General features: G+C 28.1%; 1 long non-coding RNA gene across 1 annotated transcript; it reads left to right on the top strand.

The window, feature by feature from the left end:
• The first annotated feature begins 397 nt into the window (after positions 1 to 397).
• On the top strand, positions 398 to 20,236 carry LOC122524162. The gene is made up of 3 exons (XR_006305487.1): positions 398 to 543; positions 10,709 to 11,413; positions 19,921 to 20,236. It is a non-coding gene; the product is annotated as an uncharacterized LOC122524162 (long non-coding RNA).
• The last annotated feature ends 1,601 nt before the right edge of the window (positions 20,237 to 21,837 follow it).

Here is a 21,837-nt window from a genome sequence, read left to right as displayed (position 1 = left end):
AAATTTTTATGTAAATAAATTCAAATTAAAATGTTAAGTAAATATAATCAAGCGAAATTATTGTACGAACAATTTTAAAAAAATGAGTATCGATACTTGTTAACTCGTATTATAAATATTACCCGTATTATCACTTACTCGTTGAAAATTTTCATACTCGTGTAAATAAATGTCGTATTAGATTGTTTATTTATTTTTTTCTTTTATTTTAATTTCAATCTTCTGTATGCACGTACATGTTAAAATATTTTTAAGCATTCGCGATTATTGATAAATTAAATAAATACGACTAAGTGTGTGCATTAAAGAAACAATTTAACGAGTATACTTGTAAGACGTCAATTATTCTATAAAGTACACATTTATGTATTTAATCGAACAAAAATCTAACCTCTCTCTCTCTCTCTCTCATTGCAATATTTCAGATAATCGACGTTATATTTCACATATACATACAAACTTCCAAACGTGCAACATAATTCTCAAGGCCTAGCGATAGGATGGATAAACCATTGGAATTATGTCAAAACGTCAAGCCTAAAGGTAAGAAGCTTTAATACGCGAAGAGCAATAGTGAATATTTCTTTCCAATTAATCAGAAAGATCTTTCAAACTAACGTTTAGATTTGATTTTTTTATTTTTTTTTTATTTTATTTTCATCTCACTTTTTCCGTTACTTCTGTTTAACATTAAACACACTCATATATATAAGTATTCATACATAGCATATATATCTGAAACGAAAGCATAATGTAATAAATTAATAAACCCTGTCTACGTGTTTAACTTGATGACGATCTCAAATGATGATGGCACGTGCGCTTTACGAAGCGTTACAAATTTCATTGGATCGTATAAGATAATAGTAAATAAACGTTACCAGCTTGTGGGATTTTCGAAAAATGACGGATGCGAGTGTTATCACCTGCGGCGTGTTATCGGTATCGCAGATCAGTGAGAGAAAGAGAGAGAGAGGTCGGTTACATTCGTAGAATCAAATAAGAGAAGAGAGAGAAAGAAAAAGTAAGTGTGTGAGCAAGAGAGAGAGGGAGATAGAGTGAGAGAGAGAGAGAAAGGAAAGCAAACGCGGAATCCGCATTAATTCTGACGAAGCTTAGAAATGTTCTTTTTCTTTGTCTATCTTTCTTTACTTGCATCTATCTATCCTATCCCTTTTCTTCCTATCTCATACGTTTGACTTCTGCAAGAAGACGGTTCACGGATAGACGCCATATATTATGCGCTTTGCGCACGTGCCTCTTAAGGAGAAAGACGTTTCCAGTGCCATTTATTTACGTAGAAACTTTACCTACCTAAAGGATGTTGTACATACGAGCGTTCCTCCTACCTCAGTTACTACTTCGTCGTTATTCGATGCTTATTTCTATAAGGATGTGTATATATAGGTATATATATGCATGTGTGTATACTTGTAATATATATGCATGTATGTATGTATGTATGTATGTATGTATGTATGTATGTATGTTAGTATTTACTACTACTATTACTACGACGTTTACTATACACACTCGTGTATACTAACTTGTCGCATGAATTCTATGGTAGTGCAATTAAGAGCAACACACGGGGAAGACAATTTCATGGTTACCTTGTATATTTGATCTTATTATATTTTTTCCTGGAATTATTGGATTATTAGAATTTTTTTTGATTTTTTGGTTTTTTAGATTTTATTTATCCAATGATATGTAATATTTTCTTAACGAGAGTTGAAATAATATGTGAACATTTTTTTTATGTGGTTTTTCTTTTTCGTTATAGGTATTGTATTTTAATTCATTTATAATAAGAATATTAATAATCAAATGAGACACGCGTGTTAACGGTGATATGAGAAGAAGTACTGAAAGAAAAAAAATAGCAATAAAAGTTTCTTATATTAAGTAATTGGATTTTTGATGATTAAATTTATAATACAATTCGTTTGTTATTTTTTTTAATTTTTTTATCAATTCATTAGAAAAATCGTTGTTATTAATACGTTATTTTATGTATATTATTTTTCTTTTTTTTTTTTTTTTATGTATATGCGAATTAATTTCAAATAGGAATGTTAATAATCGACGTCTGTCGATAAATTTAAAAGTAACCTTTTTGTACGATCAAATAAATTGCATTAACGAGGTAACCAAAGTTAGTAAAAAGTATGGAAAGAATAAAAGAAATAAAAAATAAAATAAAACCGAAGAAAACATTAAGTAACTCATCCTTTGGAACTGTGCACTTATAAATTATTCATACCGCGGACTCTCTTCTCGGTGTTTCGTTTAAACGAGAGGAAAGTGAAAGCTTCTCGTCAAGTTCAATGACGCTTTTCTGTCATGGCAAAAAAAAAAAAGGAAAAAAGAAGAAAAAAAAAAAAGAAAAAAAAAGTCCAAATATATTTAGCCGGACTTTTGTGTCTTCTCGCGACCGAGTTTTTTTTTTTCACACACACACACACACACAGATAATATTATATTATATATAGGATTCCTAAACTTTTGTTCTCGCCAAAAAAATTTTCCAATATATTTTATGAATAAAAATAAGAGAAAAAAAATGTTCCATCTAAACATCAGTTAATAAATCATTTTTTTTTAATGAAATGGTTATAATCAAAATACGAAATGTAACATGAAACACAGTCATTTTAAGATTTCCCCAGTAAAATGAATTGCAGTGTAAAAAAATTGATATACGTTATTATTATCATCATTATTATTTTAATGTTCACATTTGCAAATCAAATTATCGAACCAATTCGGTCGTTCAGTTTTAGAGTACATTATGCATTATCTAGTATATTATTTTCTTTTCTTTTTATTTTTTTTTTTTTTTTCATATATATACATATATACGCATAAAATATGCTGATAAAATTTTACATAAACGTACTGGGGACAGTTTATATAATATAATAAATAAGATAATCGGACCACGCGAAAGTACGCAAACAACTTCTTTTTTTTTTTTAACTAACTTTATTCTTAACGGTTAATCAATCGTATAAATTTAATAATAAACGTATATACTTTATTTACACGATGAAATAGTTTATGAATTCGAGTTTATGAAAATACGAGTAACATATATCACACACATGAACGAGCATGATATTAAAATAAACTTATATATATACTATATTTCTTCGTTTCGTGAAGCTCGAACGATTCGAAACGTGTTTCGAGCGTGAAATTGTCCGGACACACGCATTTCCTCTCTTTATCTTACGCACCTCGCATCGATACCCACGTAAATTACTCAAGGAAGAGAGTATATGAGAGTTTTAAATTAAGACGAAATATATTTTTTTGTTGCTCCATTCGTTCATTCGTTTTCTTCTCTCTCACATAGAAGAAAATTGACAATTACTTTTTTTTTCTTTTTTTTTTTTTTTTTTTTTCTTTTCACAAGAAAAAATGTTATAAATCACAAGTTTCCATTTCAAAAGTATAATAAGTTAACGTTTTGCGTGCATAAAGTTAACATCCTCTCGTCTCGTTTAATTTTAATAATATTTATGCGTATTTTATGTACAAAGTGATTTTTTACTTGTTAAGAATATGTAATAAAAAAAAAAAACATTTGTCTTCGTTCGACACGCATCGATTATCAAAATTTTCTACGCTCGAAAATATTATTTCGAAGTACGCGTACAAGCATCGTATTATCTTTTTTAATAACTTAACAGTTATAAACGTTTGTTTCCGTTTACGTTTTCGAATGTACCGTTCTCTCTCTCTCTGTAATGTTTACATTTTGTTTCTCAATTATCCGTACGTGATTTATTTCTAATATATTTAATCTATTTTCATCAGTCGAACTGTATAAAGGGACGTGACAAACAGCAGTTAAATATTCCAGACAACGATTTTAAATATTAATTACTTTTAACGATTATTATTATAAAACTTCTAATAACATATGATTGTTACATTTCTAAATAATACTCATATATACATTTTTAATTTCTTAATCAAAATATTGTCGTTAAATATTAATTGTTAATCTTAATTAAACTTTATATATAAAATATGTAATAAATTAAATATATAATATTATAATTATATAATAATATTAATATAATATTATTATTTATTAATATATAAAAAATATATTTAATGTTATATATATATATCATTATGATTGGAAATATTGTTTATTAAATATTATATTAAAAAAAAAAAATGATTTTAATTATTATTAAAACAGGTGTAAGAAGTGGATTAAAGAAACGTATTATCTACAGTGAACGTTTCATTGTAGAAAAGAAATTGTAAATGTTATTAAAGATATGTTATTTGACCGGTTATAATATAAATAGGTAATACATAAATAGTTGTTAGGTTTAGTGTTAAGAAGAATTCGCTACGGGAGCGAATGTGCACGCTAATACGAGCGAGCATGTCGCATGGTTTTAGTGCCAGGTCGGTGGCCCATGCTGTTTTACTCGTTTATATTCTCTCTTTCTCTCTCCACCACTCTTTTTCTATTTTTCTTTCTAGCTAGTTCTCTTTCTTAAACCTTCCTTATACGATAATTATTTTTTTGTTTTTTTTTTTCCATCCTCATCGCAGCAGCGTCACGGAATCTTTATCATTTCGATAATTAAGCCCGATGTAAGATTACTCGCGAGAAGTATGTGTATTTGTATGTGTGTGTGTGTAAGTACGGTGCAAACAGGCTCCTTAAAAAGATTCACGCTTGTAGCTTTGACGAGTTATTGCTGAGATCTGAAGATGTAAATAACTTACATGGAGAGTCTATTATCCTTCTACTGTAGTTATTCTTAACAAGTATTTACGTGAGTTTTCCCCTTTTAAGCGTGTTTCTTTTAAGTTCAATCGATATTTAAACGTTATCTTTCTTTTTATCTTATATTATATTTATCATCTGTACCATACCTTTTTTTGACATTTGATATTCTATGTATATATATATTTTTTAATCTTACTTAATTGATGACGCAGAAGGGATTTGATTTATTGTCATAAGATTCGTGTTATTTGCAATTTTTATTTAATATTTTATTAAAGCTCGTGTAATGATTACGCTAATTTTCCCCCGTACTTATAGAAAATTTAATTTAATTTAACAATTTAATCTTTAAATAATAATTTATTTTGTGTACTCAATCGATCGATTTTATTACAATAGAATACTTTTGACGTGTAATTGACGTGTTTTGTTGTATAGTGAGTAGAAGTGTTTTAAAAACAAATATAAATTTAATATAAAATAATTTTGATATCTCATCTACTAACATAACGTTTTATTTTGTATTTTATTTAACTGATACTTTTTTTCTCCTTCCAATTTATTACTAAGAAAGGTTTTCAGAATAGAAATTGATAAAAATATTATACTTTTATTTAATCCTGTTGAGATTCAGTATTCAGATTCGATTGTATTCGATGTTTGTAGCATATCGTGCGAATAATATTTCGTTATATATAAATTAGATAAACAAGAAAGGATATATTTTTTAATCTTACTTAATTGATGACGCAGAAGGGATTTGATTTATTGTCATAAGATTCGTGTTATTTGCAATTTTTATTTAATATTTTATTAAAGCTCGTGTAATGATTACGCTAATTTTCCCCCATACCTATAGAAAATTTAATTTAATTTAACAATTTAATCTTTAAATAATAATTTATTTTGTGTACTCAATCGATCGATTTATTACAATAGAATACTTTTAAAGTATGTTTTATTGCTTATTTTTTTCGTAATTGACGTGTTTTGTTGTTTAGTGAGTAGAAGTGTTTAAAAAGAAATATAAATTAATATAAAATAATTTTGATATCTCATCTACTAACATAACGTTTTATTTTGTATTTTATTTAACTGATACTTTGTTTCTCTTTCCAATTTATTACTAAGAAAGGTTTTCAGAATAGAAATTGATAAAAATATTCTACTTATATTTAATCCAGTTGAGATTCAGTATTCAGATTCGATTGTATTCGATGTTCGTAGCATATATCGTGCGAATAATATTTCGTTATATATAAATTAGATAAACAAGAAAGGAAAGAAAATCTACTCTATAAGTTAAAAGAGAATTTTATTTGAATTCTCAACAACGATTTCCCTCTGACTCCTTTAAAACGCTCGTTACTTTTCCATAAAAGAATAGAAAGATAATTTTCTTGACCGTATCCGATTTATTTGGCTATCTAAAATCGTCCTTTATACCTGCATACAAATACGATTCAATTGATTCGCACTTTCCTCTCTTCTCGGTTGTTAAACTAAAGTATATTATATAGATTAGATAAAAAATGTGAACGAAAAGAAAAACAATAAAAGAAATATATATACAATAAAATTAAAGGAAAATAAGATAATAGAAAAATAAAAATATAAAGTGAAAGAAAATAAAAAGTAATAAAAGATGTTCAAAAGCGAGCAAACTTTCTCACATATATCAGCGTCCAAATGCGACGATAAAGTTTCATATTTGTTAAGATATCTTTTTAAATGAGAATACGTTGGATTACTATGGTTATACATAATTTACCTTTCGATTCTACACAACTACATAACAAATTCATGATGATCATCCTACATTACAGAAATCCTATTTTCTAATGAAAACTAAGAACAAGATTGCTTGACCTTAAATCCATATAATATTATTTTGATAAGGATCGTAATATAGGTAGCTCGTGTTAGAAATTATTCACGATTAATCAACATAATCGAAATAATTCTTTAAAGTAAGAGAGATGAGAGAGGATGCTTGAAAGTTTTATTCCAAATGGAAAGAGAGACCTCCTTTGCTAACGATTTAAACGTTCTAGACGATTCGAATTATCGTTAAGAGAATCAGCTACTTAACATAACTCACGCGTTTGCTTACTAGAAAATCTTGATATCTTCGAATAATAATCGTAGATTCGAAAAGTTATCTTTAGTTTATTTTCCTATAAAGAAGAGTAATAAGATTATCTTTACCGATAATTAGCCATGAATTCTTCTAATCTTATGTTGAATTTTTTCTATTTAAAGAAAGATCATTTGTTTATTTAAACGACTTCATTTCCGTTGAATAATATTTATAGATATACATATATATATTATACAGGGTGAATCAATAAGAGTATTATTTTATTCAAAATAATTCGTATATTATAAATTAGTAATAAACAAAATTTTATGCTGTATTTTTAACGACCCATCGGATTCAATTAAATTGAAAAAAAAGAAAAAATAATAAAAAAATAAATAACAACGTTTTTTTAAAAAAATTATATTTTCTTATTTATATACTTTGTATTCTTTTACCAGCTTTTCCATCGGCAGAGCAACGTGGTATTAAAAACAAGAAGAACATTGATTTTGACAAAAGTAAAGTATTATACAAAAAATATATAAAAATTTTTAATTGAATCGGTTTCATTCGTTTAATATAAAAATATATAATCATAAAATTTGTAGATGGTCATTATTATCGACCTACTTTATAAATATTTTTTTTTTTTTACGAATAATATTTCTTTGAACGTATAATCCTTTGAATAGGAATATAGAAAGGGGGATAGTCTATGGGGGGATATGAATATTCAAGATTCGTTTCAATTAATTCGATAGATACGCGTTAACGCGTTCACGCGAATCGCATGTTCGCTTAATCGATCTAAATCACACGATTGCAAGAATCTAATGAGCCTTACCTTACCTTGCGATCTTTTTTATCGATCTTCCTTTTTATTTTTTTTTTCTCTCTTACATATCTACCGTTAATTCGAGACTGACCGAAGGAAGAAACACGAAGACAGATGGATCTAATTCATCTTTAACAATAAGATCGAAACGAAGAGAAGATTTCTGGAATGAAAATGACGGTCGGGAGTGTTTATTAATCGAGTATATTATTTTTACGATTACAAATCTCTCGTTCCTCTTCGTAATTCGATAATTCTTCCTAATCCAAGCATTTGACAAATCGGTGTAATCTCATTTTTCCAATGCCAATAATTTTCTTTTTCTCTTTTTCTCTTACCGAAGATAAATTTTATTAGAAAAAAGAAATAAAATTACTACTGTGTGGTTTAAAAATGATTAAGATTGTTTAATATTATAGATTTAACGTTACTTATTCTAATTAATTTTTATCCAACCGATTGTATAATAAAAAAAAATTATTGTAAGATTTTTATTTCAATTATATTTATTGTTCTTGGTTATAGTTTTGTCAAATATTATAAAAGTAAAATATTAATTTTGAATTTTTCCTAATATATATCTTTCTATCTCTCTCTCTCAATTTTATTTTCTATAACAGATCTCATAGTAAAAAAAAAAAATCACACAAGAAACGATCAGTTCTTTTTTTTTGATGACAATTTTCACGACGATAAAAGAAGATAAAACAAACACCTGTCTAATTAATTGACATTTTTTTTTTCTCTTTCTTTCTTTCTTTTAATTTAAATTTTCCTCTTTTTCTCGATAAAACAGAAAAAAACTCTCAAGAGATTAGAATCTAAGTAGTAGTAGTACCTTTCGTCGTCGTCGGTTAGTCGGTGATGATTTCGCAATGATTTTCTAGACGACGACGACGACTGGTATGAGTGCTTGCCTTGTTATCGATCGTCTTAGAAATCCTAAAGGTTGTCGTTAAACAGACGTCGTCGTCTTGGTAGGAATCAACGTTGTCCAAGAATCGTCGACGATGATCATGGACACGTTATTTACAGGCGAGTAAATATGTATGTCGTAATAAATTACTTTTCCGGTTTTGCCGAATGCATCTTCTTACGTATTATCGTGATTCCTCATTAATCAAACAGTCCTTTAGTAAAACCAAACTGCCAGAGGTGAAATCGACGATCGATCGTTTCATCTTTATCTACGTACATAACATATATATATATAGATACACTTATGTATTATTTAAATTCGTGTATTTAAACGATTTTACGCTAGATTATTATTAACAAAATACATAAATCTTATAACACGAGATATAATATAATATAATATAATTCATAATATATTCTTCTCTATAGTTATAAATTATTTTTCATTTTATTTTCTAATAATATTAATAATAATAATAATAATAATAATAATAATAATAATAATAATAATAATAATGGTAATATAATAATTCAAATGTACTTTGCCATTGGAAGATAAATTGCTATTAGAAATGTTGAGAGAAAGATAGATTAAATGGATAGATAAATTTATTTTCTACTCGTGTGATAAGATTGAGCAACCCGAGTCGGACAATACCTGCATAACCACTTAGAATATTACAATGTTGAAAACGTGTTGAATATATATTTTTGAATTTTTTTATTTAAGTAAGAGAAAGAGACGGACAGATGCTTTATGACGTCTCATAGCATCCAAAGTGTGTAGCCTTTTTGATCCTTAAACGACTTCAAAGAGTGATCCGACTTTCTCTCTTACGATCATTTCTTAAACTACGTATTTTATGTATTTTATGTTAAATTACGTTAATACTGCTCTTAAGTGCATTCTTACTTACTTTCCGATATAATTCCGATGACAAGAAAAAACCAAAAATAAGAGGGAGAAGAGTGGTAATAATAATTAAGAAAAAAAAAATAAAAAGAAAAATATTGAAAATAGGAAAAAAAAAAAAAGGAAAAATTTGTAAAAAGGAAGGAATAGGTAATATCGAATGGTCCTACACCATACGAGAACTCATATGTTTTCTCCAGTTGATTTAACTTCTAATTAACCCCATGTGGCACATAATATAAGTACCACATACTTATACGTGTAAATATATGTGTGTGTGTGTGTGTGTGGATTTTTTGTGGCACTTACGTACTACGTATACGCGGTATGTTTGTATCATCGCGTAACGCACGACATTTAGCACGGTTTTTATCGTCATCATCATCGTCCAACGAAAAGTTTTCTTCTTCTTCTTTTTCTTCTCTTTCTTCTTCTTCTTTGCGTTTGCAACGAAACCGACCATAATCAAGTCACGACGTAACTTCGTTATTAACGCGTGCAGTTGGGAAAAAAAAATAAAAGTTAGGGAGAAAAAAGAAGGTGGACGGGGAAATATTGACGATGAGATGATGATGATCGTGAACAGACGATGACTCGTAAAAATATATTTAATATATATATATATATATATAATATTCGATAGGATCCAATGAAATTTTCATCGATTAAACACCATCTTTTTTTTTTTTATAATTAATTAATTAATATCGTTTACTCGAACGTTTTAAAACGGAAATCTATCACGTTTCTATACGAAACTTAATTGTAATTATTTTCAATTAATCGTTCGTAATAAATTACTCATGACGATTCACGTGTGGATACTTGTCGAGATTTCGACTCAACGTAATTCGTGTTGTTAAAATGAAAAATCGAGTTGTTTGTGTATGACACGTGGACGTATTATATGCTCGAGAGTAATTTAAGAATTAAAATGTATTGTCAATTATGATTATTTGATCAATGATAATTATCAGATTTATTAATCACTTTTATTTATTTGATCAATATTTTGTAGAATGTATGATCGTAGTCTGAATATGAATATTTCGTTAAGTATAAATAATAATTTGTTAGTATTTATAATAGAAGTACAGTTGTGTCAATGTTATACGTTGAAACAGGATAAATTAATATTTTATTAAAAATATCGTACCGATCGTATATTTAAATTTTTTTCATTTACATTTACAGATATTTGATTATAAATATTTCGTTTTTTCAATGATAAATAAAAGATGATTTTTTCGAGGCCCTTTAAATGATTGCCACCAATGGAATTTGCTAAATGCGATAAAACAACAAAATTCGACAATATATTGTGCATCAATTGATTTATTACACCGATTCGAAAAATAAAAGAAAATAAAAAACACCATCAGCATCACCATCACCGTTTATAAATCAATTTATTTCTTCTTTCATTGAATATTTATGGCATCGATGATGTAATAAGTTTACATAACTTATTAAACATTTCGGCCTCGTAATTCGAGCCGAGGAAGGAAAAAAGAAAAAGTGGAAAAGGGAAAAATAATAATTCGAAGAAAAATGAAGAAAAATAAGCGAGATAGAAAGATAATAAAATAAATAATAAGAAATAAAACATGGGTGCGATTACCGCAGAGTCAGCTTCAAGTGGGCAGCGGCACTTCGGGGGATTCCCCTTTTTCGATCATCGACAACGAGGATTGCGGGGTGTCGGATTTCCTGAACGCAGGTACAGGTACGCCGAATGTCAGCCACCGCGAAAGAGAAACTTTCGCGTCTGCTCGATTGAAATTATTGCCGACGTATCTCCTTGAACGAACGAACGAAGAAATGAAACAACCAACCAACCAACCAACCAACCAACCAACCAATGAAGGAAGGAATAAACGAAGGATATGGTAAAGTAAGGTAAGGTAAAATAAGGTAAAATAAAAATCAGCATTCAGTCTAATACCGAGAACTCGAGAAAAGGAAGGAGTACCAATTGAAAACTAATGTTGCGATTTCATAGATAAATCTTCTATCGACTGTTAACAACATTTATCTACTATTACGATCGTTGTGTATGTATTTATTTATTTATTTCTTTTTTTTTTTCTATTTTTTTGTTGGTTTTGTTTTTTTTTCTATTTATTTCATTTCATTTATTTTATTTATTTTACTATTTCTTTTTCTATCGGTGGTTATTTGTAATTTTCATCGAGAGATATTCATTCGAAGAGTTAGTAATTTTAGAAGGATAGAAACTTAAGATGCGTTTGTAAAGTACCTGAACTAAGATCTGGGTCGTATCATTCGTCTAAATGATAAATCGAAATGTGCTGTTTCATTTGTTATTGTTCTTGAAAAGTTAAATTTAATTGAACTTTTAATTTTCTCTTATTTTTTTTTTTTTGTTAAAACGGTGGAATGAAAAGGATGAAAATATTTGTAATTATCAATCGTTACGAATATATTACAGACATTGAAAATTCTTCAAGGTCCTTTTATATTTCGTGTTGTATAATTTAAATACTTTAATTATATATATATGTATATATATTTTTAAGATATAATTATATAATAATAATAATATAATAATTATATAATATTTATAATATATAATATATATAAAATATATATATTATATATATTTTTTATTTTCTTTTTTTGTTTTCTTGTGATTAATTTTAGATCAATTAATTCTCTTCGTTAGATGAGATCGTTTTAATTATATTCGTTCGATCTTAATTTTGATTTTCAATAAATGAAACTAAAACGCATATATAGAGGTGTCCGATGTAACGTTAAAATTGTCAATCAAGTTGAGAAATTTGAAAATTTATTCGAACGTTAACGACAACGACAACGACGACGAGAACGATGTAAAGGCTTAAGAGTTTTACCGTTAGCGTACCTTTTTTGGTGAAATATCATCCTGGTTGAAAAGATATAACGTTATTGATTTTTACAAAAAACCGGTTCGACGATCGGCCGAAGGAAAAATGATAAAAAGTCGACAAATATCGAACGATCTTCCGCCGTTTAATAACAATAATAATATTGCTTTATAATTATACTCTTATTTTCTTAGTCGGGGTATGTTAATCGAGAGCAACATCTCTTTTTCTCTTTCTCTCTCTTTCTCTCTCACACACACATACTCATTCATTCTTTTCACCTTTACCTTGATCCTTTAATCGAAGTTTCTGAGCTAAAAAAAAGTCAAGATTTAGAAATGATTTTTCCATCAATTTGCTTATCGATTTAATCAAAAAACAAAACAACAAAAAATATATTTATATATAAGAATAAATAAATCAAAAATGAAAAGAATAAGAAGGCGTACAGTTTATATGAATTTTAAAGTTGAGAGAGAGAGAGAGAGAACCAATCGCGAAGCACCAGAAGAAGAAGGGGGGAGGGATTTTTCTTTTTCTTTTTTTTTTTTTTTTCGTTTTTTCTTCATCGATTCGCACAGTTACGATAGCGATCTCTTGATAAATTGAAGCTTAAGGCTTCTCTCTTCCTGCTCATCTCATTTTACAGTAACGAGACGTAAATCGTCTTGGTGTGTTTTCTTTTTGCGTTAACAACTCAAAGAAGTAACGTCTATCTATTCGACTTTCCGATTCGTTCGAGATTTCCTCACGTCTGTCTGTCTGTCTGTGCATATGTACTTATATTTATATATATGTGTATGTGTATGTGTATGTGTGTCTGTGTGTGTTCTTATCAATTAGATTAAACCTTATACGTTATATTCTTATATAAGAACGTTAGAAAATTAAAATAAAATTATTTAAGAAGAAAAAAGAAGAAAGAAAAAAAAAATGAACGAAGATAGAAATATATCCGTGGATGAAATATCTTTGGATGATTTTACGGAATCCGGTTCGATCAAATTTACCATATACATTAATTGCTGCAAGTAATCATTGCAGTGACAGTTTATTGAACGTTAATTGGTTTATTAGCGTGGTTGTATAATAAATACACAATATGTTGTAACACGCGAAAATGTTAAATAGTAATTAATAATAATTACTTTTTCTTTTTTTCTCGGGCTACGTATAAGGAATAATTAAATTAGGAATAAAAATAAACGTAAGCGTAATAAACTGTAAAATTTAATATACACAAAACGCGACGCGTACTTTATTATTATTGAAATAATGCGAACACATAAAGATTGAACTTAATCGTCATTATATTTGACATATAATAATAATAATAATAATAATAATAATAATAATAAATAATAATAATAAAACAAGAATAAAGACAAAAATGAAATATTACAATGAGCTTTAATTTACTATTAAAACGATATAATATAAAAATAATGACAGTAAGATATCTGACAAAAATGCGTAAAGCATTGAGAAAACATTTAATAAGAAAAAAAAGATAAAAAAATGTAATCTACGGCAAGTGATGGTAATAAAATATTTCGTTAGTGTGTTTAGCATGATAGTTGAAAAACGTCTGTTTTCTGTCATGACTCTTCTAGAACGTTATTAAAGTGTAAGCTTTCGAGCAACAGCAGTATTTTACGATCGAGAATATCAGCTGGTCGCATGAGCGAGCGAAAATGTTTGTTGCATCGGTGCAATCTGGGTGCGTGAGTATTTGCTGCGAGAGGTGTATTTCAATGATGAATGGTACACCTCAGTTGCGCGCGATCTTCCTCTCACGGATGGACGGGCTCAAGTAAGCAAAAAAAAGGAGACGAAAAAAATCCCGGGGGATGGGGGGGAGGGGGAGGGAGAAAATAAATGAAAAAAAAAAAAATAAAATAAAATAAAATAAAAAAACGAAAAGGCAGCAGATCGACGGGTACATCGTAATTGCATCGAATGCACTCGACTCTTCTTATCTCTTTTTTTTTCTCTCTCTCTCTGTCTTTTTCTTGACTCGTAATGTGCCAATGGTTCTCCAACTACGAACAAACTCGATTACTACGTGCAATTTTGTGTAATCTGAAGAAATAATAGTATTATGTGGACATAACTTGGTTTTTTTTTTCTTCTTCTTTTTTCTTTTATTTGTAGATAATAATTTATGGGGTTTTTTTGTTCTTTTTTTGAATGTTAAGTAAAGATAATAGAATTTGTGGATATGGTTTTTACAATCTTATTTTTTTTTTGATTCTTTTTTTACATACACATAATATATATATATTGAATAAATTATACATGTAACATCATAATATATGGGATAGAAGTAATACAGAAATTGTTGGTTATTATTTTGCGAATCTTTTTATACAATTTATCTGATGTGTATATATAATTATTTATCGTAAAAAAATAATTCGAAAGATTTCTTTCTTTCTTTTTGTTTTTATATTAAAAAATGAAAATTATCTGTCAGTGTCGAACGGCCAATATAATTTAACAAATAAATAAACCTTTTGTAGACAATAGTATAATAGTAATAAAATATTTAATAAACAATCGTAATATTAGGTTTTATAGCAAACAATGGATAATAAAAAAGAGAAAAGAAAAAGGAAATAAAAAGAAAAGAAAAAGAAAAGAAAAGAAAGAAAAAATATAGGACGATAGATATATGCTATTATCGTATCTAAGTATACCTACTTATCAAGGTGGTCCAATGAAAGCGACCATAACGTGGAGAGTATAACGCAAGCAGCGATTATTATTAGCCGTCTCCCGAGGGTATTGACGAGATCTCGTTGTCCCTATTTTACACCGGGAAATCGTTCTAACCGACCTCAACTCTCGATCTTTCTCCTTTCGCAAAGGTAAAAGAATAAAAAAGACAAAAAACATAGCGAGAGAGAGAGAGAGAAAGAAGGAAAATGATTTAATAGGAAGATGATAGCGCGCGCGTGCGCGAGCTTTGATTTACGTTCACCCAGCGCCCTGTGTTTTTCGTCAAATTTTATTTATGCCTTCCTTCAAGGCAAAATACGCAGGAGGGATACATTAACCGGCCATATACGTTCTCCTCTACTCTTTTAAAATTTAAACGAGCCTCTCCACGCTTATCAGGAATTATGATTTTTTTTCTTTTTTTTTACTTGGTTTCGTCTCGTTTCTTTTTTTTGTCACGATATTACGTTAATCCCGATGTTTTCCAAGATCGGAAAAGAATTTTTTTTCTCTTTTTTTTTTACTTTTTCTAGAGTCGGCAAGATCAAACGAAACTAATCGTAGAACTTAAACTCGATTGTATTCTATTATCACGCACGCGTACATATTTTATTATCGTCGACAACTAAAAAAGGGGAGAATTGACGATTTGTTTATTTCATTTTTTACTTTCCATTTTTATATTATTCTTTTTTTCTATTATATTAATAATCCGATTAAAATCTGGCGTTGATTTAAATGGTAACGGAGAGGCACATTTAGTTGAGGTGCGCCCTGTGGCTGACGTATATATTCAGGGACTTTAAAGTAGGTCCCGTATATACTACTGGCCAAGAGATTAGCATAATATTTTATCAACTACTATACCGTTGAATATCGTTAATAACGCAGTCACGGAGACCGCCGTACCCTTTCGGCGTGTCCTTCTACGATCTAGAGGCGTGCATAAAGTACATAAATACGTATATGTATATTATAGATCGATAGTATATAATGGTTTGTAACAAGCAAGAAAGATACATATACATATATTAAAAGCAGGGAGAGAACGATTACGATTGGTCGATGGTACGAGCAAGCCCATAAGATTGCATTGGCCAGAGTTCGATTTCTAACTTTACTCAGTATACGCGTGTATGTATGTGTGTGTGTGTGTGTGTGTGTGTTCGCATGTGTGTATGCGTACATTTGTTTCTTTCTTTTTATTCTATTTTTTTTCATTTTATTCATTTTTATTATTATTTTTTTCTTTCCCATTTTTCTCTTTTTCGTATTTTTATCTTTAAACGCAATATTTATGCTGGCATACGCGCGCGGTAGTTGCCATCTAGAATATAAGTAGGTGGATAATTGCATTTACTTTAGAGAACGAGAATGGTTCAACAAGTGGCGCGAAAAGTTAATCATGCGTGGCCCCCTTCGTATATGATCGTGTATGATTTTTATCTCCCAGGAAGTTTTCCTATCTAACATAAATATTATTAATGCGTATGCGTAATGTACGTACGTATATACGCGCGTGTATGTGTATATATGTGTGTGTGTATCACGTATATTACTTACGCATTTTCCTTAGACGTTTTTAATTAGATCAACAACGTTCCTATAAACGCACCGCGTATATTACTCGTAATAGGTGATACGTATTTGTATCTTCGTCTATTTCGATCTTTATCATTTACCTTATTTATTATCATATAAATTGATATCGGGTATTATTCTTATTACGTTAGAACGATTAGAATCGAACTGTTTGAAAGAAATTTTATAAACGAAAAAACGTTCCGACAAATTTAATCAGTTTTTAATAATAAATTTTTCCAACGTTTATTCGAACTTTCTTTTTGAAATAATATATATATATATCAAAAATTTATCATATCGTTTCGAACAAATTGAAACTTTCTCTGAGACGCGTGTGTCAATACGCGCACACTCGTGTCAGAATAATCCGGATCTTTCTCTTTCTGTCACAATTTTCAGCTTTCGTAAGTCAAAAATTGTGACAGAAATGAAAGATACTCGAATGTGGATAAAAGAGAAAGAATAGGGAAGGGAAACGGGGTAAAAAGAAAGGAAGAAAAAAATCATTCAAGAGCGCCGGACACGATAAGTGTCTTTTCGTTGCGTAGGTATTAGTATCGTTCGAACATGATCGCTCACGCCACTCCGACATACATATGTACGGTGTTTCACGTTATGTGCCTCGCGGCTAATTTGTCTTGATTGTGTTGCAAGTCGTTTATACGTACCTGGGGGACCCCATGCTTCTATAAATTTAACGCCAATACTAACGAGTACTTACGTATTTGCTTATATTACCTATATATTTATTTCTATACTTATAAGTATTTTTCTGTATGTGTGTGTGTGTGTGTGTATAGGGAGAACCACACGCGTTAACACTCTTGTCCCGATCTTGAGTAGATCGGATTACACGTTAGAGACCGAGAGAGATACCTTAACGTGCTCGTAATTGTCCTGAAGTGACTTTCGTACCACCCAGTCTTCCTTTCCGATCTTTCTCGATCTTTGACATTACCACCAAACAATAAAAAAGAATAATAATCAAAATATATAGATCGTAAGAGACAAAATTTGATGCTTAATTTATTTAATAATTATTTTGTTCGTAATATAAATTAATGTATATTATATAAATATATATTTATGATTCGTAAATTATTTATAATATTAATCGTATGTAATAGAAAATAAATATTAATATTAATTTTACTTTAAAATTTTATTATTAATATATATATAAATATATATTATGATTCGTAAATTGTTTATATTATTAATCATATGTAATAGAAAATAAATCGTAATATTAATTTTACGAATTTGTTTTCTTTTTCTTTAATTAATTCATCGTTGTAATTATTCATACGATTCGCTTGACAAATGTTTGATTATATAAATATATATTTATGATTCGTAAATTATTTATAATATTAATCGTATGTAATAGAAAATAAATATTAATATTAATTTTACTTTAAAATTTTATTTTAATTTTTAATATTATTTTTAATATTAATCATATGTAATAGAAAATAAATAGTAATATTAATTTTATTATTAATATATATTATATAAATATATATTTATGATTCGTAAATTATTTATATTATTAATCATATGTAATAGAAAATAAATGGTAATATTTATTTTACGAATTTGTTTTTTTTTTTAAATTAATTCATCGTTGTAATTATTCATACGATTCGCTTGACAAATCTTTGTATATACTTCAAAATGATTACTGATAAAATTAAGCTAGTTTTTATAAAGAAAAATAAGGGTATACTAATATACATATATATATATACATGTATAAAAATTGTTTATAATTTATGAAAAGTACAGTAAGAGAAGAAAGATTATCATCGAGAAAAAAATAATTTGCATAATTAATAATGTAAGTTTTGAACTGTACTATTCTTCACATGTGTAACAAAAAAGATGTTTATTATTTTCAAATTTATATTTATAAAAAAAACAGAACACATAAATAAATACATATGTATGTATATGTGTATATGGCTTAATCCAAGAATGTGAGAAAGAAATTCTGACAAAAAAAAAACTTGAACAATGTTGGCAGATCGTCAGTGTTAAAGTGGGTCAAAGTGAACGATTTCGAGCCCACGAGGAGAAGTACGTTCACATTCTTTACCAAAAAAATTGCTTCGAAAGAGACATGCGTTTCTCATTGAGTCATTTTCCCTTGGCCCCGCCCTGCATTTTTCGAGGGGAATCGCAGGAATCGAATTATCGAGAGAAAAAGTTAAGAGAGGAGAGAGAGAAAAAAAAAGGAAACAAACAAAAGAAAAGAAAAAGAAAATAAAATAAAAGAGAAGAGAAGAGAAGAGTTATGGCAAACGTTTTATAAAATTGGAGCAAATGCATTAACGTTTTTATTCTATTTCTTCCATATGAAAGAAAGAAATAAAGAGAGAAAGAAAAAGATATATCCGTTTCACTAACGTTTAAAAATCTAATTATTTCTAGCATGACGCCGAACACACACACACACACACACACACATACACACATACACACACCAATCGAATTGTTGTTATAATATTCGAAAGATTTTAATAAAAGAACAGAGAGATAGGAATAGGTACTTAAATTTGAGATTGAGAAAGCGTTCATTTTATCGAAATTAACGATCTTTAAATGCCGAGTAAACATTCTTATGGAAACGTAACATGCTCGATTTATATACATATGGGGTGTTTCACATAATTGAAAGTTTTTACCTCTACTAATTGTAAAGTATAAAATTCTGATATAATGGATAATATAAGTGCATCGATATTTAATAGTAATGATCAATAAAGTTTGAAATTATTTTTCAAGGTCATCTTAAGTCAACGGAGAATTAATATTCATTAAAATTCGAATATTTTCGTGCTATTATATTATAATAATAAGAATATTTAAAAAGAGAGAATGTTGATAATAGGATATTGGAAATCTACGAAAGAAATATTAATTGAAATATCTTTCCTTTGATCTATTAATTTTTTATTATTAATAATAATTTTTCGTATAATATTAAAAAAAGAAAAGAAGTATTTTAATTTAATAAAAAATATTAAATACATTATATCGATTTAAAATAATATCTCACAATTTGATGTAACTTTATTTATTTAATATAAAAAGTAAAACGATTATAAAAATAAATTATTATATATATATATTTCTTTATACTTTATTAAAAAAATTAATGATAAAAATATTTTCAAAATAATATATTGTCAGTTTAAATATACGTATATGTGTGTGATAATTAACCAGGTTGGAATAATCGATGATAAAAATGAACGGACGCCCGGAAGAATCGAACGCACGCCATTGGATATTTGTACTTGATGGATCCTCAGATTTATCGCGAGGTTATCGAGCGTTAATGCGAGTTTCGTGTAGCTCGAGTCTCGCCTCAAGATGATTTACAATCTTAATAGGACATGACGTTGAAATTTCGCTCGATCATTCCACCCTCGTCCTCACTTCTTTCCTTTTCCGAGCGTAACCGAGTCGACGTGATAATTGAATCGCATCATTGTGTCGTCGATTAAGAATAAAAAGAAGAAGAAGAAGAAGAAGAAGAGGAGGAAGAAAAGAAGAAAAAGAAGAAGAGGGGAGAAGAGGGGAGAAGAGGTATTATATAGGAAGTTATTTGTTGGTTAGTCCTTCTAACGTGACTTATATCAAATTAGTTCCGAGTAAAACATTATTCAATGAATACTCTAACGATTAATTTCTTTGAAATTCTCTTTAAGATCTTTTTTTGATATTATTTATATGTACGAGTTCATATGTCAGCCGATGTTATGATATTTATTATGTTTTTTACAGTAATTAGCATAGTAACACACATAGTAGGTAATTAATTCAAACAGTAATTGTTAAAGGAGTGGTAACTATTAAAATGATTTTATGATATTTGATAGATAGAAAATATTATCTGTATAACTTGATTTTTGTCAACTGACTTATAGAATATTAAGAAAAAAGATTTATATAAAAATATATAAATTTAATTTGATATTATATATATACATATATATTTTAGTTAAATTCGGCATTTACACGTATGTACATATATATATCACTCATCAGTAATATTACACACTCACACAAATATATATATCATTTGCATAACAATAAAACATGCACACGTATTCGCGAAAGATATTTTCATATTTTTAATTATATAATATATAATATAAAAATTATATAATAATTTTTTCATCATTTTCTAATACGTTAGAAAATTTTAAAATATTACAATATTTCATACTTTTCTAATACATTAGAAAATTTCAAAATATTACAATATTTTGAAATTTTTCGACGTGATATTACGAAAAATGCAACGTAGTACACTAAACGAACGTTAAATTACTTTCTCAACGAACACGGAGGTAAATGTGTTTACTAGTACGACGACGAGATTCTTAATAGAAAAAAAATGACAACATTAGAGTATAGATACTAGCCGAGGAGTGACGTATGTATGTATAAACAAAATATCGAACGACCGAGAAACCGTTCCTATCGATTAATTTAACCTCTGTCATCCTTTCCTTCTCAGTTGTCATTCTTCTTAGCTTCTGACGAGACGTGTTTAGATGTGTTCCTGTTTTACGTATTGTAATATTTTTCTCTACCTCATATTTTTATTAAATTGTTTTTTTTAAACACTCGGTCTCCTTTCGTACGTTACTTTTTTTTCATTATCGACAATAAGAACATTTTCTTAGAAAAGTTAGCATTAGTAAAAACGTTAGTCGGTCAATGTGTTCCGCATTATTAAAGTGGAATTTTCAACGTGGTTTCGTTTGGAGTAATTAAAGGGTATGTATGTGTATGTGTATGCATTTTAAATATGAAATTTTATCAATGAACTAATCATATACATAGTACGATCTCATTGAAATGTTTTTTTCTATAAAATGTATAATATGTATATATATATATTATTTCTCATTAGCGAATTCATATATTACCTAATTATTTCGTAAAAACAATTAGTTTAAGTGTATAATAAAATTCTCTCGTTATATTTAATACTTGACATGATATTATTTTTTGACGTGTATATATACATATATTACATTTTATTTTTATTCGAGTGAACATTACGAGAATAATATTTGATCGATTACGCGAAGTGTTCAAATTAATATCGATCGATGAAAAAAATATCGT

This window comes from Polistes fuscatus, unplaced genomic scaffold (assembly GCF_010416935.1).
Source record: "Polistes fuscatus isolate 324 unplaced genomic scaffold, CU_Pfus_HIC Scaffold7, whole genome shotgun sequence".
NCBI lineage: Eukaryota > Metazoa > Arthropoda > Insecta > Hymenoptera > Vespidae > Polistes > Polistes fuscatus.
This window is presented reverse-complemented; position numbering and strand designations above follow the sequence as displayed.